The 18239-nt window shown below is 28.0% G+C and overlaps 1 protein-coding gene across 2 annotated transcripts in view; it reads left to right on the forward strand.

The window, feature by feature from the left end:
• Nucleotides 1-6313: 6313 nt before the first annotated feature.
• LOC127067776 (uncharacterized) overlaps nucleotides 6314-18239 on the forward strand; it is a 152343-nt gene continuing 140417 nt past the window's right edge. The window contains exons 1-2 of one of the 2 annotated variants that reach the window (XM_051003103.1): nucleotides 6314-6685; nucleotides 6820-7223. The gene's annotated coding sequence lies outside the window, so the exon portion shown is untranslated. Of the gene's footprint in view, nucleotides 7224-18239 lie in introns of both variants that reach the window. The other variant, XM_051003102.1, reaches the window with a different exon arrangement.

The raw sequence follows: 18239 nt of genomic DNA on the forward strand, positions 1-18239 counted from the left end.
TTATATTAATATATATAGTATTTATATAATATAATATAATTAAATAATATATTTCACATGGTCAGTCTATATAATACAGTTATACCACTGTAATGTAGTTATAACTTATGTTAGTTAAAGGTAATGTATATAACTACATTTCAGTATGATATAACTTAATTAAAGTTAGTATAAAACTACTTTACAGTGTCTTAACCGCGTAACATAAATATAGTTATAACTAACACTAATATTTCTCTCTCTCTCTGTCTTTCTCTGTCTCTTTCTCTGTCTCTCTCTGTACCTTTCTCTCCGTTTCTCTCAAACATTAATAATTAAATAATAAATCACAGTAGTTGGATCTTTAAAAAAGTGAAACAAAATTTAAGAAATAACGCGATAATAAAATAATACAATGATAGATAGCGAAGAATGAATTCGCAGCTACGTTTTTATAATTAGTTTAAAGATAAAAGAAAAAAGAAGAAGTAGAAGAAGAAATAGAGAGAAGAAGATATAGATAAAGATATAGAGATAGAAAAGAACGATTGAATTTTATTGGACATTACGAAATAGAAGATATACGTATACATAATGATGAACAACCTGTGAGACTCTCACGATTTACATGTCCCTCTCATTCTTTTTTTCTTTTTCTCTTTTTCTTTGTGTCTTTCTCTGTGACGTTCTCAGAGAAAGGAGACTCTTTTCTTTCTCTTCGGCATTGTGATTTGGTAGCCTTAGGGTTGCTTCGGGATCGACCCTTATACTCGACTGACCACCAGGGAAAGATAGAAAGAGAAGGAGATCATACAAACACATGTACACACACACACTAATCATACACCTACATACACACACACACATATATATATATATAATCCGGATACATATATACATCGGAAAAGAATTTTCTTCTCTGGCCAACATAGAAACGTTTCGTTTCTCGCACGATGGAAATGTCAGGGAGCTAGAAGGCACGTAGAGAAAAACTGAAAGCCTGTCATAACGAGAGCGTTTATTTTTTCTTCCTTTTTCTTTATCTTCCTTTTTTTTATTTTTTTTCCTTTTGTTCTTTGGTTTTTTCCTGTTTCTTTTATTTTTTTTTATTTTTTTTTTATTGTTATTATACGTTCGTACTGTTACATATGCAATTCCCCCTTAGCAAGCTTACGAAAATATCTTTTTATCCGTGTTTATTAAAAAATTTGTTACTCTTTTCTTCGTAGTTGGAATGATATATAACAATATGTATCGACGTAATCTTCATATTTCTTTTCCTTTTTTTTTTTGAAAGCAACCATTATTATAATAAATAGTTTATAGTTTATTAATGGCACGCATTCAGTTTCTTATAAAAAGTTTGTTAACATTATTGGCATTATTAAGATAATTATATGTAATTGTTCAAAATTAGGATTTATGTAAATTAGTATCTATATATTCATTGACGTACCTTCCATTTGCTTCTTTTTCTTTTTCTCTTTTTTTTTTTAACAATTGCCATTATAATAATTAGCTTATAATGATTATTATAATACAGCTACTATTACAATGATTAGCTTATAATGATCGTTATCGTGCATAGAATTTTTTACAAATATCTTTTATATCTTTTTATCCGTATTAACAAAAATGTTACTTTTCAAAGTTAGAAGATATATATATATATTAGTTCATATAGCTACCGTATTTTTTTTGTTAAAAAATTCTACTATATATCTTTCATATTTTTTAGGATATTCTATATATATATGATGAAAATCGAACACACACTAAAAGACTATTTACTGACCTCCTAAATCACATTTTTTGTTTTGTTTTTTTGATTAAGTTTAGATAACAACCAAGCAAGTAAAGAACGATGGTACTAATTTAAAACTGGTTTAACCTTAATTTGCTACACTGTCGGCAAAACATTCTTCGGTAATTGGGTCGCATAGTGGAGATATATTTTTTTGTTTTTCTTCTTCATTTTTCTTTCTATCTTTTTTCTTTTTTCTTTCTTCTTCTTTTTTTTCGGCGTAAACATATTTAAAGAGTACTATCGTTGATATTACCAACGTAGTGGCGTTCTCTTGTAGGAGCATCGTTGCGAAGAAATTAACTTTATGGGACAGAGCAATTAAAAATTTTTCAATGTATACATATGTAACGGCACGTTGGACGAAAAAGGACCAATTGGAAGGTTCGTTACGACTTTCGTTTTGGCATAATATCACGGTGAAAAGTTAACTCACACGGACATTTCTCTATATTTTTCTCTTGGTTTCCTCATATCTTTTTTCTTTCCCTTTTTACCCTCCCTGTTTTTAGTAGAATAATAATATTTATTCTTTTATTATATTTTTGCCCTCGTAACGTGGCTCTCGAAATATATATCATTTGACAAATAAAACGAAATTAGGATCTAACTCAGATTGGATGGTCATATTCACTTGGTCGATAAAATGGTACGAATTTCTTATATTTATTGTAAAACAGTGATTCTCAAACTTCGAGATTGAATTTTTGGAAGAAAGTAAATTTTATTTATTTAGTTTTTTAATTTTATTGTTAGTTTTTTTTTTTCTATCATGTCATCACAATTTAATACTTAATCTTGAGATTTATTATCTAGCGAATTAATATAATGTTAGTATCAATTAGATTAAACGATACACACGTACGCACGCAGAAGAGTTATTAGATCGAATTAATTTCTCCTATTTATTATAAAACAAGGTGACGAGGAAAATAATGTAAAAATATTAAATCCATCGAAAAGTTTCACTTGGAAACATTCGCTTATAAATAAAAGTGTATAGTATATACTTGAAAAAGTAAAAACAAAAAGAAGAAAGAACATTAGAAACATGACCTAAGAAAAATTATTTTATAGTAATAAAATAAAATGAGATGTAAAAGATGTAGACATATATACCTGAGTATATGACTTTAACACATTTGAGCACGACGTTGTAGAGGGATTTAACAAAACTTTAAATAAAAAAAAGAAAAATAAACAAAAAAAAAATTGAAATAAGGAAAAAAAAATAAAAAGGAGGTAACTCGTCTTCGTTTTATGGAGCAGCCTGTAGAGAAGTTGAGTGAGAGAGAGGGAGAAAGAGAAAGAGAAAGAAGGAAGAGAAGAGAAGAGAAGAGAAGAGAAAAGAGAGAGAGTCTGAGACGAAACACAGCAGTGTGGGGTTACCACAAGGGGTATTCACGGTCTTCGCCCTTTTGTTTCCGTAATCACCATTGTATACGGGCAAACACGGTGCTTGGTTCGACACCAGATGCGCGATACCGTTACCACGAAAGAGAGAAAGAGATAGAGAACGTATACGTGTATATACTTTTATACGTGTGTGGTATATGTTTGCTTGTGTATGAGTGTACTGAGAGAAAAAGAGCGAGAGAGAGAGAGAGAGAAAGAAAAAGAGAGAGAAAAACGTTGCACCCGGCAGACGCTCGACTTTGCTAAACGATTCTGTACTGGTCCATACGACAAAAATCCAAGAATTCAGAAGTGAAATCAATATGTGTGCGTACGTATGTGTGTATGTATGTATGTAAATATGTGTATTTCGTATATGCATCTTTTCGATACGTGGCACGTGTTTCACTCGATACGATACTGCACAATGACGTAGAAACTTTTGAGAAACCATAAAGGAGAGGAAATACTTTAAGGGTTTAGAGATTTTCTTCTTTTTTCTTCTTTCTTTTTTTAAATTCTTATCGTTTTGTTTTTTTTTTAAGACTAATTAATCTTTTTAACAGGCATTAATTTGTTATTGTATCTATATGACGATTTTATATTATTTCGGTTTAAATTATCTCCATCGAGTTTCGTTCGTGTTCCTTTTTCTTTAAGGGTGGTCTTTGAAACGTTATGTGATTTTTTATGGAAGAAGTGAAATGTTTCTTCGTTTTTATTGCAAACTTAACGTTAATATCGACGTTTGATTTTTTATATCTTGTGAGAAAAAAAGAAAATTCTCATTGATTGAAATTTGAGATAAATTCTTTTTCTTTTTCTATCGATTGCACGTACTTTCGGTTCTTTTCTTTCATCTAAATCATTATTATCGATCTATCGTTTACCTAATTCTTTTTTTTTTTTTTTTAGTAATTTTGATTAAACAATAGGTTTTAAGTTGAATACATTAATTTGAAAGAGTAAATTTGTTTAATAATTTTGGAACGAAGTAATTCCTTAATACGTTTTTGAATGAACGTACGTGTACATAAACTAAACTAAATACTTTAACTTGGCGCAATGAAAACGAAATGAAAGTCACATGGCACGGGAACGTGAATTGGTACGGACCTGCGTGCCACCCATGGGCCATCGTCCATCGGATCATGGATACCCTACGATATTTATCATTCGAACGTGACTCGCCTTCGCGTTGGCGGAGCTCGTCCTATCGAGCCTTACACACCGAACTCGACCTTTTCGTTTGCGAAAGAGACCAGGATCAGGAGCATATGCGAATTCAACTGTAGTTATAATAAGCAAGATAATAATTTTAAAAAATTTTATTTAAATATTTATTTTTATATCATATTGTTAGTTTTTAACAACTTGTACGTATCCGTACGATCAATTGCAAGAAAGACATTTTCAATGTTAATTTTTTCATGAAGAGTATGTAACGTTGAACATAGGAATTTATCATTTCTTATTGTAAATAGGAATAGCACGTAAATGAATATGAATCTTGTTATTTTTTTTTAGATTGCAATTTTTATAAAACGAAAAGAAATAGTCAGTTTAATATTTATATTTGTTTATTTATTTATTTGTTCATAATCTTCAATTTCTTTATTTTTTCTTTTGTATTATAAAAAGGAAGGGTTATTATAAATAGGTACAAGTCGGGTTAATTTCGAGAAAAATGTTAAACTCTAATTTTTATTAAATAAAAACAATATATATAATGTTTAATATTCAATCATTCTTTTTTTTTATTTTTTAATTACAAAATAGACGTTATCGTGTTAAATCTTCAAGGGAAAAATAAATTCATTGTCTTGGTTCGGGATGATATTTGATTTTTCTTTTTCTTATTTTATGTACATTGTACTATATGTTCTCGTATCTTTTCTTCGCTATCTTTCTTTCTCTTCTTCTTTTTCTTCTTCTTCTTCTTTATGTTAGACTTTCACATCGGCGTTGTCGAAAGGCGTCTATTAGGTTTTCAAGAAGAAAATTACGACAGGATTTCCAGGAAAATCGATTAAACCGCCTTGTCGCGACGATACGAGCCATTTCCTGACCGCCCCGAACGAAACCTTCTCTGATCTTTTCACAGTATTATTTCACGTTCGCTTAACCAATCACGATACGTCCGATGCAGGAATTTAAACGATTATTATTATTATTATTATTATTATTGATGAATTTCGAATAGATCGAAAAAATAGAGAACATTATTAAACTGATGGGATATTGTGTACTGGTTATACGATTATAGTTATTTGTTTAACAAATTTTAACAAGTGAATTTTTTAACATTTTTAAAATGATTTTAAAAAATGAATTCATATTGAGACGAATTTATTTTTATTATATATGTATATATTGTTAGGCTATAATATTTATAGAGTAAATTATTTTATAGTATACGTACACGTTGACAACCCTCCTATAACAAGATAATCTGAAAACACTGTTTCGATATAACACGATATGCATTAACCGTGTTATAGGAGGATAGACCTATATAATCGTATAATAAGTTATTGATATAATGATGTAGATATTATAATAGTGATAGAATGTTAATAACGATAATAAAATTGTAATAACAACAGAATGATAAAATGAATAATAGAATAATAATGACAATATTAATAATAATAATAATAATAATAATAATAATAATAATAATAATAATAATAGTGAAATGTTAATCATAAAACAATAGTACTAACAGTATAATGCTAAAAATACTATAATAATAATTACGATTATGATGATAGTAATATGGTGATATTAAATAAATGCAAACTATGAATAATTAATTATTATTATAAATTATAGTAAAAATATAAATTATAGAAAGATAGAATAATAAAATATCTAATCACAGTTACGCTCCTTCTTTTTCTTGGTATTATTTTTGTAATAATATCATACAATATAATCGATGATAACAATGAATACAAATTCAAGGAAAAGAAAATAAAAGGAAGTATACAGAAATAATAAACACCAGAGTCATTCAGAATTGTATTAGTCCTACGATAATAATAAACACAAGGTTAAGTACCCAAACAATACGGCACTGTTAGCGGGTCGCTCGATCTCGATCACGATCCACGCGGTTAGTCCGGCCGCGGCGGTGCGATCGAACGGATCGATGTTGTTTTTCTTCGTTCGTCCTCGTATCAAGCAACTTTGCGACGATTCGTCTTCGTTTAGAAAAAATCTAAAAGTAAAACCTAACGCAAAATCGATTACACTGAATCGAATTTATTCGTTCTCGTAAATTTTTCGTTAACGTCGAAAGTTAAGCTCGTCTACATTTATCGCGACGATATCTTGATAAAGAAACAAAGAAAAAAGGAAAAATAAAGAAGAAAGAAGAAAAAGAAAGGAAAAAGAAACATTAAAAAAGAAAACACCAGATGTACAAACGTGGATTTCATTCGAGTATAAATTTTGTCGTTTCTGTGACTGGGCGAGTCAACCTTTCAGTACACATAAATCCTGGTAAAGCGTATTTTCGTATTAACGTATGATTTTTATTTTACTTTTGTTAATCTCTCTTTCTCTTTCTTTTTCTCTTTCGTTTTCTCTTTTCATCCGTTTTTAGATATATTTTGATACGTATTCACTATTTCCAGTAATAACGTCCGGACATTGTGCGTGCGTGTGTGTTTACGTGTACGTGTGTTTAAAAAATATTCGTTTCTAAGAATACGTGTGTATATATATATATATATATATGTTTACGTGTATTTATAAGTGATCTTGTATAACTGTGGTTATAAACTGTGTGTTGTTTTTTTTTTTTCCTTTTAAACCATTACGAGTGGCTTGTATACGAGTGTTTTGAGTTCAAGTGCTTCTGCCTACGTAAAACGTCGATTTTAGATCTATCGATCGATTACTAACGTTAGACGTAAGGTAATCGAATACGTCGAGCTTCCTCTTTGGCTTGTCTGGACGAGAAACAGGAAGAGGAAGAAGAAAAAGAAGAAAACGAAATAGAAGAAGAAGAAATAGCTACGGAATATCGACAAGTTAGGTTAGTTTTCAAACAACTTTATATCCATATATTTTATATATTCGCAATTATTTCTTCTTTTATTTATCGAAATGAAAGACGACGATAAGAATTTAAGCAATTATTTTCTTTATTTTTTCTTTTTTTAGACTGCTTTCTGTTTACTAAGAATATGGATTACTAATCATCTTCCATTTTTAAATATGGCTCTATTAGCTTTCGCGTTGATTAATTGATATATATGCAAAATTTTAAATAGGAATTTTTTAATATATATGCGTCTAATATATATGTATTAAACTATATTTGTAAGAATGTACATGCATTTACGTATACATTTTTTAATTTGCAAATCAATATTTTAGGTTAGTTTGTAAACAAACCTTTATATATATATTATATAATTTATTGTTTTTTTTCTTTGTTTTATCAAAATGAAGGGTAATGGTAACAAATTGATATGAAAATTATTTTTTTAGTTTATTACGTAGTTGAGAGAATATGTACATATATATATATGGTAAGGAAAGTCAAATAATTTAATTACTTTGATATCAATTAACTCGTTTATTATCAATTATAGTTGTTCGTTTTAAATAAATTTTCATGTCTAGTTTAGAAAAATTGGTTGACCTGTTTTGTTATACAGTGGTTCCAATGTCTTTTTTTTCTCATCGTCGTCTAAAATAAAACGTTGTTAATTCTTGGAACAAGTAAATACACCTGAGTGAGCCAAGAGTGTCTAGTCGAAACAGTCGCAGCGTGTAACCTGATAGGTTATGTTACCACTTTTTTCGTAATTTCTGGAACGGGAAGGAAGAAAGTTTCTAGGAAAAACATTTCGTTCAGAATATCTACAAGATATTACTTCATTCTCTGTAACGGTATTCTAACTCTCAAGTTTTACATTCATTTATGTGTGTTTTATTTTGTTTGTTCGTAATAGAGAATTAATTGTTTGTTCATTTAAAATTAATTAATTGTTGAACAAAGATTCGAATGATCGTTTAAAATATATATTTTATAATTAGATTATAATGTAGATATATATATATAATAATATATAAGAGTTATATTATGTAAGTTTGGTATCAGCAAAAAAGAGTTAGATTATAAAACGTTAAATACAATGATTATCTTATTATTTATATTATTTGATAATCGATACCATTACATACGATTTTGTTATAAACAGATATTAATTTCAAAATAATAATTAATTCTATCTAATTTAATAATTAAAATTAATTCTCTTAACAACGATCATTCATATTTATTATTTAACGATACTCGAGTATATATAATTAATTAAAACATAGATACATTAATAAATTTATTATCTTCAATATTACATACAATTTTACTATACATAAACAAAAAATTAATTACAAAATATCAATTAATTCAATCTGATTCAATAATTAAAACTAATTGTTTCAATAATAATCATACTAAAAACGATGTAAACCTGTATCGATGTTAAACATATTATTGACTAAAAAGAAAGAAGAAATAACTGATTGATCGATCGATCAATTAATCAAGCATTTCATATCATATCAGAAGAAAAGATTTTCTAACGTAGAAGAAAATCCATTAAATTAATCTGAAAAATCTTTTCTAAAAGGTAATATAGATTATAAACAATTAGAGAATGGATCGTACAACGATGGGGGTTGGGGGTAGCTAGCCAAAAAGCAAACGTTCGTTACCCTCTTAACGATCAGCTCGTTATCTACTTCCAGTAGTATCGGACGAAGGCAATCGCGAACATTTACGAACATTCACGAGCATTCTCGAAGTTGCCTTCTCACTCGACGTTCTGAGTTTGCCGAACGAATTTGGCCGGTGCAAAACCGCGGCACGTAATTGGACAGGATAACCTAACCCCTCTCTCTCTCTTTCCCTTTCTCTCTTCGTCTTTCTTTCTTTCTTTCTTTCTCTTTCTCTCTTTCTATCTTACTCGTTTTCAGACTGCATAGTTCCTTTTGGAATGGTACTTCGTGGCAAAGGAGAGCCAATGTTCGTACATACATACGTGCACGATATCGCCTTTCCTGATTTATGAACTCCATTGGGGTCTTTTCGTGCTAACTTTGAGAAACCGAACCTTATCGTTTCATTCGTTCTCTCTCTATATGTATATATATATATTATATATATATACACATATATACATCTCTCTCTCTCTCTTTCACTTACACTCCTGGTACCGAGTTTTCGGATTAAACGCTTTCTGCGTAAGCCACACCAACCAACCAAGTAACTTACTAGCCATGAAGCTCTCTACGATCGATCTGTATGTACTTACTTACTTACTTGCTTAGTTACTTACTTAGTTAGTTACTTATTTACTTCTTTCTTGCTTTTACTTGGAAGAAAAATAGTTTCGATCGTTTTGTAATTCTTGAAGAAATTTCTAACTTACGATAAGCTTCGCCTTTGTTTTTGCTTTCAAATAAACGTTTCTTAAATGGTTCATACGATGGGATTGTTGAAATTAGAAAGTAAGGAGATTATAAGATTGATATTGTATTATTTAGTTTTCGATTTAGGAAAAGAAATTGGTTAATTTTGTTAAAAATATTGTTTCGTCTTGTTAATAAGGATATTCTTTGTGAAATTATGACAGTGTCGATTTTTATTCATGTCTTTATATATATAGTATTGTTTAATTATTAATCAATTATTTTCAGAAATCTGACGTTCGTATAATTAGACATTTAAAAATGATAATCGGAAAGAAAATCGTTTTGATGTTTTATTCTTAGCCGATAAATTAGAACTTTATTTTTATTTTCATGAGACACCAGTTGAATCGGCTTCTTTATAGGAAGTCGACGATGTTTCTCTTCCTTTATATACATATACATATATATGTATATATACTATCATATATGTGTATATATATATATATATATATATATATATATATATATATATAAAACGGATGTTAACTTGCGAAGAGCGATAACGCGTTCGATGTTCGATCTCTGACTCTTCTTCCATTTTCTTATTCTTACCCTTCATCATTCTACCCCCTCCATCCCCCATCCATGCACCGCCCCACCCCTTGTAAGATATTTCTGACGGTCAACGCCACGACGATAACATTCCACGATTCTATTTTTGTTCTTGCATTTTCAATGTCTGTTGTGAACTTGAATTTGTATATATATATATAATGTAGTATGCAAATCATATGTATGATTAATTTACAAAATATTGTAATATATATATATATATATATATATATAATATTGTATAAAAACTAATATATAAAATAAATATATATAAATATTAAATAATAAAAAAATTTATATATATATTATGTTTAAAAAATTTACTTTACATTAATACAAATTCTATAATGTATATTAGATATTTTATCGAGAAAAGAGAAAAATGATAATAATAACTAGACAATTAATATAATTTACTAATAATATATAAATATATTTAATATGGAGAAATGGTGATTAAAAGATCGCTTTATAAAATGTAGGATTTAGAAATTTTTGTCGGATGTTCAAATCCTCTCAATTGTTTTTTATAGCTCGTTTATTTTAGAATGCAAAAAATCTCGAAAATATCACAGCGACTCTCATTCCTTGAATATTCGAAAATTCTTTTGATTTATTCTTTCTCTCTTTCTCTCTCTCTCTCTCTCTCTCTCTCTATATATATATATATATATATATATATATATATATATCCAAAATAAAAGAATGAAAATAAATAAATGCAGAAAAAAACTTATTCTCTGCATTTCTGAAATTACGTAGCTGTTATATATATGCAATTTCCTATGTTCACATGTACGGGTAAACACACATATATATATTTATTGAAATACCATAGAATAAAAAAAATGTATTACTGACAAGATTAACAAAAAGAAAATGTATTAATAATACGAATAATTAAACAAATAATAGGAAATAGTGATAGAGATAGAGATGGAGATAGAAAGAGAGAGAGAGAGAGAAAGAGACAGATATTTGACCATGGCAAGTTTTGCATGTTAAGGAATGACTGAAATAAAGTCGAGGTCTATGGCATCGAGCTGATTACGAGTTCTCTGTGATAGCTTAGAGAGAGAGAGAGAGAGAGAGAGAGAGAGAGAGAGAGAGAGAGAGAGAGAGAGAGAGAGAGAGAGAGAGCGCGAGAGATGGCCACAACGACTTCGAAACAAAGTTCGTTTAGCGAATTGAGTTTTGGTTCTGTCCGAGTTTCATTTCAATTGTAATGTAAAAAGTTCGAACGTGCGATACCACCGAAGAAAAGTTTTATACCTTATAATGGATGGATTTAGTTTGCTTATGACCAAATAGAATAATTGTGGATCATGTATATTTCATTGTATTCTTTATTACCCGTTGAAAAATCTTCCATGTAGCAAATTTATTTATCATTAAATACGATCTATAATTTATAAGATTGGATCGATTAAATTATTTTCAAATTATAATATAAATAGGAATATCTAATCGTATTATCGTCGTTATAATTTTACTATCGAAATTATTCGATCGAAATAGTTCGTGATTTTGAAAATTTTAATTAAATAATAAATTATAATTCGCCTAATTCGAACAATTTAGATTCATAATAGATTGTTTATAGATTATTTAGATTGTTTTGAAGATTTTTATCATGGTATAAAAAATTTTGTGTTCTATATATTTCTCCCTCTCTTTCTTTCTTTCTCTCTCTTTAACAAACAGCTCAAGGCAACAGCAAACGAAGATATATTTCGGTTTTATCTGGTAAGATCAAAGATAGAATCGATCTTTTAGATCCATATTCTGGTATCAGATTCCTTTGCATCTTTTCGAGATGAAACTTTTCCTCTTCTTCATCTTCCCCCCTCTTTTCTTTTCTTCTCTTCTCTTCGTCCATGAATTTGTCCCTACCTCCCTTGAGAAACTATTCTCGAGTTTTACGTCTTCTTGATTTTCTTATTTCGAGCCTTAGAAAGCTCTGTACCTTGCCCTTTTCGTAATAGAAACTTTCACGTATGTATATGTATGTGTGTGTGCATATATATATATATATATATACACATATATAAATGTATGTATTTCTTGAAGTCTGCTCGTTGAAGTCTCGTTAACTTTGGTGATTTCTCTTTGAAGATTCGCGTTGAATCTCTTGAATGAACTTCAAACAGGCTGAGTTTAAAATGATTATTCTTACTCTAATGATTCATGACAAACTTTTCTTGCACAATATTTCGAGATTATTTAAAGGAAGTAAAGAAACAATTCTTTAGATTAGTATATATATATAATATAATTATTGTTTATAATTTTTGAAAGAGATAGAGTATTGTATACATGTATTTAATGGCTTATGAATGATATATTTAAAAAAATTATCTTTACATGTATATCAAAAAATATATTATCATTATTGTTATTGTTATATATTATATTGTTATACATACATTGCACTATATATTATATATACTTTTTATAAATATATTTTTAAACCAGTGTACATACAAAAAATGTTTGACATATACATATATCTGTATGTATATATATATATGTAATATTTGATTATTATTTTTTACATACAATATTTCATTATAATCCTTTTGTATTAATAAAAAATTGTAAACATTTTTCCTGATTTTCCTTTTTTATACTCTTTTCTTTCTTCTTGTTCTTTTTTATTCCATTAAATATTTTCTTTCGTGTAAATCTTCAATTTATACCTCATATTACGATTTCCACTTTTACATTAAGCTTTATCTAGAATTTCACTTGGGTTTGTTTTTCTCTCTTATACGATATCATCTCATCATTTCCGATTTCAAAGGAAAAATGTGCTCGTTTAATATACTGTACAAATATGTATGCGAAACTCGGACGATAGTTAGGAAGATAAAATTTCCGCTAGTAGTAGCATCCTCCATAGGATTTTCTATATTTGATACGTACACAGGAAACAGTGGTTCTCAGTTGGAACAATGGAACTTCGTTTTCTACCATATTTTCCATTGAAATTCACACAGAATGATACGATTGGTTCGGCAAAATAATTTCGTAAATTTATCTCTCTCTGTCTCTCTCTCTCTTTCTCTATCTCTTTTTCATGATTAACAATTCGTGTTGAAATTATGAAGAACATTGAATATTGAAGCAAAGGACGTTTACATACATACATATATATACGTGTGTGTGTGTATGTGCAAAATATATACATGTGGGTGTATATATATATATATATTTTAATATCGTGCTTATTGCAATATATGCAACATATATTTAGAATGAGTGAGATGTAAATTTACATAATAAGTGTAGATCGCATAATATAAAATGACCTTATTTCAAATTTATTTCTAAATGAATTTTGAATATAAGAAAGTCAGAAAAAAATTTTTATTTCGTTACGCTTTTTTAATATCGTAATTTATAAATATTTCTTTTTTTCTTTTTCGATGTTAAGTTGAAGTTGTTTTATTTTATTTTATTTTTTTAATTAAAAAAGTTCATTATAAATGTGTCGTTTCTCTTCAATAATTACTGTCTTTAAAATAGTTCGAAAAGTAACGATCTTGAATTACTTTGAACGTTTCTAATCAAACATGTGACTTTATCAAATATTTTTTTTTAAATATATTTCGTATAATTGATCATTTCTTTTAGTAATTTTAATCAAACGTAGTCCCTCTAATTTTTGTTTTTTAATTTTTCCTTTTTAGTATTTTTAATAAACAGAAATATGAAAAAAATAGGGAGAAGAAAAAGAAAAAAAGAAAGAACAACTCGAAACTGTTTGCTCTAATATTTTTTAATGAAACTTTCAAAACTCTGTTATTTCTTTTAATATTTATAATTAAACAGTATTTAAAACTTATTAATTATATAATATCTCTAATCAAGCTTGAAACCGTTTCAATGTTTCATATTTCTAATAAAACAATTTAAAACTTTTCATTGTATCTATACATTTAATAATTTTAATCAAACTTTAAATTATTGCAAAGAAATTTTTTTATGAAAATTATTGAAATATAAAAATTATTTAAAAAATAATTATATATCTTTTATGCACATATGTATATATCGACGACCTAAATATTATAAAATACGTAAAAGCACAGTCTCGGAAAGAAGATTTTTCTTTTAAAAATGTTGAGATATTCATTGTCTTCATTTTATTCGAGAAGTCTTTGCGTGGGTCCAACGAAGAAGACGAGAAGGAAAGAAACAACCTTGCGTGTGGTCCTTTAAAAGAGAATACCGCTTTCGAGAACCAACGAAGGATTGTCTCTCTCTCTCTCTCTCTCTCTCTCTCTCTCTCTCTCTCTCTCTCTCTCTCTTTCTTTTTTCTTGCAAAATAAAGCACATGGATAGAACGCGTTGCCGCTTGTGCGAGAAATCGTGCCACCTCGAAGAGACGACCTCCTTCTTCTTTACTTTTTATTACTTTTACTTCGCCAACATCCTTTCAACTCGTTATCATATTCCATTCTTCTTTTGTTAAGAAACTTTTAACTTTTACTTTTATTTTTATCGAATTTTTATTCACATTTTTCCTTTTTTCTTTCTTTTATCTTTTTTTCTTTTTTTTTCCTCTCCTCCCTTTTGATTTATTACTAATACGTGTTACCTTGTTTTTATATTTATTTGTTTACTTATTTATATATTCATTCATTCATGCATTTATTTATTTATTCATTCATTCATCTGTCAACGAGATACTTTGATTATATATGAATTTGTATTTATGTAAACGATCAAGTATAGAAATTATCAATACTTTTTTACATTACAATCGTTTTGTAATATTTCTACTTGATCAATATCGTAAGAAATTATTAGAAATATTACATGTATTACGTATTAAATTGATTATATCGTTATATTATTATAATTAAATTAATAACATTGTTATGATTATTACACGTGTAAAAAGTAGTCGTGAGATAGCTAAAGAAACTCTCGAGATAAGAGATACGAGAGAGAAAAAGAGAGAGAGAGAGATGAGGACACAGGCGTTTGAGAATAATTAGATGGTCTTTGGAAAGGTGATTTATGATCAAGGGTAAGGTTTGGATAGAGCTATGACCGAGAACATTCATATCGATCTTATGTTGTTGAAGGTTTCGTATACGTTCGGACAGGATCATAGAGAGCCAGGAGTAGTAACCTTATCTCACCAAAGATAGGTAGTGTAGGTAGTGTAGGTAGGTAGGTAGGTAGGTAGGTAGGTAGGTAGGTAGGAGAGAGAGTACCAATCCGTTAGCGAGATTAATGAGTCGCGTTATCGAACGATACGTCTTTCTCTCTGTCAACTTTTTTGATTGCTTCTTTTTACGTATTTTTTCTTTTTTTTATCTTTCATTTTCTGTCCCTTTTATTTTTTGTTTATTTGTTTGTTTGCTGGTTGGGTTGGTTGGTTGGTTGGTTACTTGTATTTTTCTCTATTTTTTAATTTTTCTTATCATAGCAATTTCTTATCTGAAACTAGGTCTTGGTCGTCTGAGTGATTTCTAAATATCATCGTTGATTTAATGATGGTGATAATGATAGTAATAATAATGGTAATGTAAGGATGATAGTAAGGCAATAAGTATGATAACGAGGATATAATAATAATTATTATAATTATAAAAATATAGTAAAGATAATGTGAAGGATATAGTAATTGTAATAATATGATATATATATTAATAGTATTATAATAAAGTTATAGTAATACAGCATATATATATTTCTTTTTTAGATACAATAGTAGTAATATATTAATGGTAATGATAATGATAATGTTTAAGTAATATTTAATGTAAATTTATCTCACTTTTTGTCATTTTTTAAAGTTACTTCTTTTTTTGTATCCTAAAAAAATATTTGAAATATGAAAAAGACAAACAAAAAAAATATATTTTATAGAAAAGAGATTCTATTTAGAAATATTTAATTCTTTTAAACGGATTATCAATGACATGGTGTCTAACAGTTTTATCGTACATAGTATCGTCCTATTCAGTTCGTAAACACGTCATATTTTATGATCGTTCGAAGAAAGACGGATCGTGCTTAGAAAGAAACATGTTGCATTAACAAGAACCTGATTAGGAGGCACGCCTATCATAGTAATTTAGAATTCATCGTTAATGACTCGATACATTCTTTTCTTTTATTCATTTCATTGCGTAAACTTTTTTGTTTGTTATACCTCTATTCAGCTCGAAATCATCTTTCTTTTCTTATTAAATTTAATTATTGAATATAATATAATTAATTTTTCTTATTACTTGCTGTTCTTTCTTCTCAAATAAAATTTTACATCACATTAATTAATAAAATTTGATATAATTATAAAAACCATAATATAAATTAATTAATACACATTTATTAATTAACACGTTAAGAACAATGTTACCGAATTTACTTATATGAATTATTATTTGAGATATAATTGTATTGAAAAAAAGAAAAAAGAATGACGTTACTTAATAATTAAAAAATCACTATTAATTAACTATTATATTTTTATGCTGATCTTGATTGTATGAAAATCAACTATCTAATGAATATTGTATTCATAATATTCAAATCTGTATGAATAATTTTTCTAATCTCTTTTTTTTCTTTTTTATCTATTCAGATAAAGTAGAAACTTGATAGATACAGTTGGATGCCGTACGATTGATTATTCTATTCCTTTTTGTATTGTGATCTTTTTCATTGTTATCTTGTACATAGGAATAACGTTGACAGAGAGAGATAGAGATTGAGAGAAAGAGATGGAGAGAGAGAGAGAGAGAGAGAGAGAGAGAGAGAGAGAGAGAGAGAGAGATAGTATTAGAGAATATTGGGGGAAGAAAAGCAACGGATAATGGATCGAATAGACGACGCACGTAGAGGGCCTGCTTGAATGACACCGTTATTAGAACCTAATCCACCGAGAGAGTAGTAGTTCTACCGGGTGAGCTTTGAAACTCATAGGAGGAGGCTACTAGAGCCACCCGTATGTTCCAGGAAAATTGAGACTATCCGAAAACGATACTATTATATTTTCAAGATGATCTCTTTTTGTCCTAGATTGCAACTATGATAACATGATCACAGTTTCTTCCTTCATATTATTTTTCTTCTTCTTCTTCTTCTTCTATTTCTTTTTTTTTCTTTTTATTAGTATTATTATTATTGTTATTATTGGTATTAGTATTTATTTTTTTAATTTGCTACAAGGGATTATTAAATAAAATTTCAAGAAAACTCATGTAGACCCATATATGTATTTTTATTTTTTAATTTGGTTGATATTGGAGCAATATAATCTTTTTTGTGAACGAGTTGGAACTTTTTTGTGGACGTGAATTAGGTTGCTTTGTTAAAAATGTTTGTTTTTTGTTTATATAGAATCTTGTATTCCACGGACATTTAACATAAGATGATCCTGTTTTGTTCAGCTTGTTTTTATGATAACATGATCGCAGTTTCTTCATTCATATTTCTTTTTTTTCTCTCTTTGTGTTTATGGAAATTTAATATAAGATGATCTTTTTGTCCAGCTTGTTTTTATGATAACATAATCACAGTTTCTTTCGTTTATAACTCTTTTCTTTCCTTTCTTCTTTTTTTTTTGTTTTCTTTAAAATGAATTTCTGTTTTTAAAGAATAATATTTTAAAAAATATATACATATATATGTATTTTTATTGAACAAACAATTATATTTTACAAAGATACGTAATGCAACATACTATAATGTATTATAAACTAAGATAAAAATCATAAAATAATTTATTACTAATAAGATCAAAGAAAATAATTAAAAAAGAGAAGAGAACACGAAAAGTAGTATTTGAACATTTTTGAAATGAATTTCGAATAATTATTTGCATAGATATAATTAGTATGATTGTTTAAATAAATAAAAAAAAAAGAAAAAGGAAAAGAAAGAAAAGGAACAGGAAGAAAAAACAAGCGGCACATATTGAACGATCGTAGACATCTGCTTCTGGTTTTGATCGACTTGACGATAAAACCGGAGATTAAGATCTACTTTTACA

This window comes from Vespula vulgaris, chromosome 11, assembly GCF_905475345.1.
Source record: "Vespula vulgaris chromosome 11, iyVesVulg1.1, whole genome shotgun sequence".
Lineage (NCBI taxonomy): Eukaryota > Metazoa > Arthropoda > Insecta > Hymenoptera > Vespidae > Vespula > Vespula vulgaris.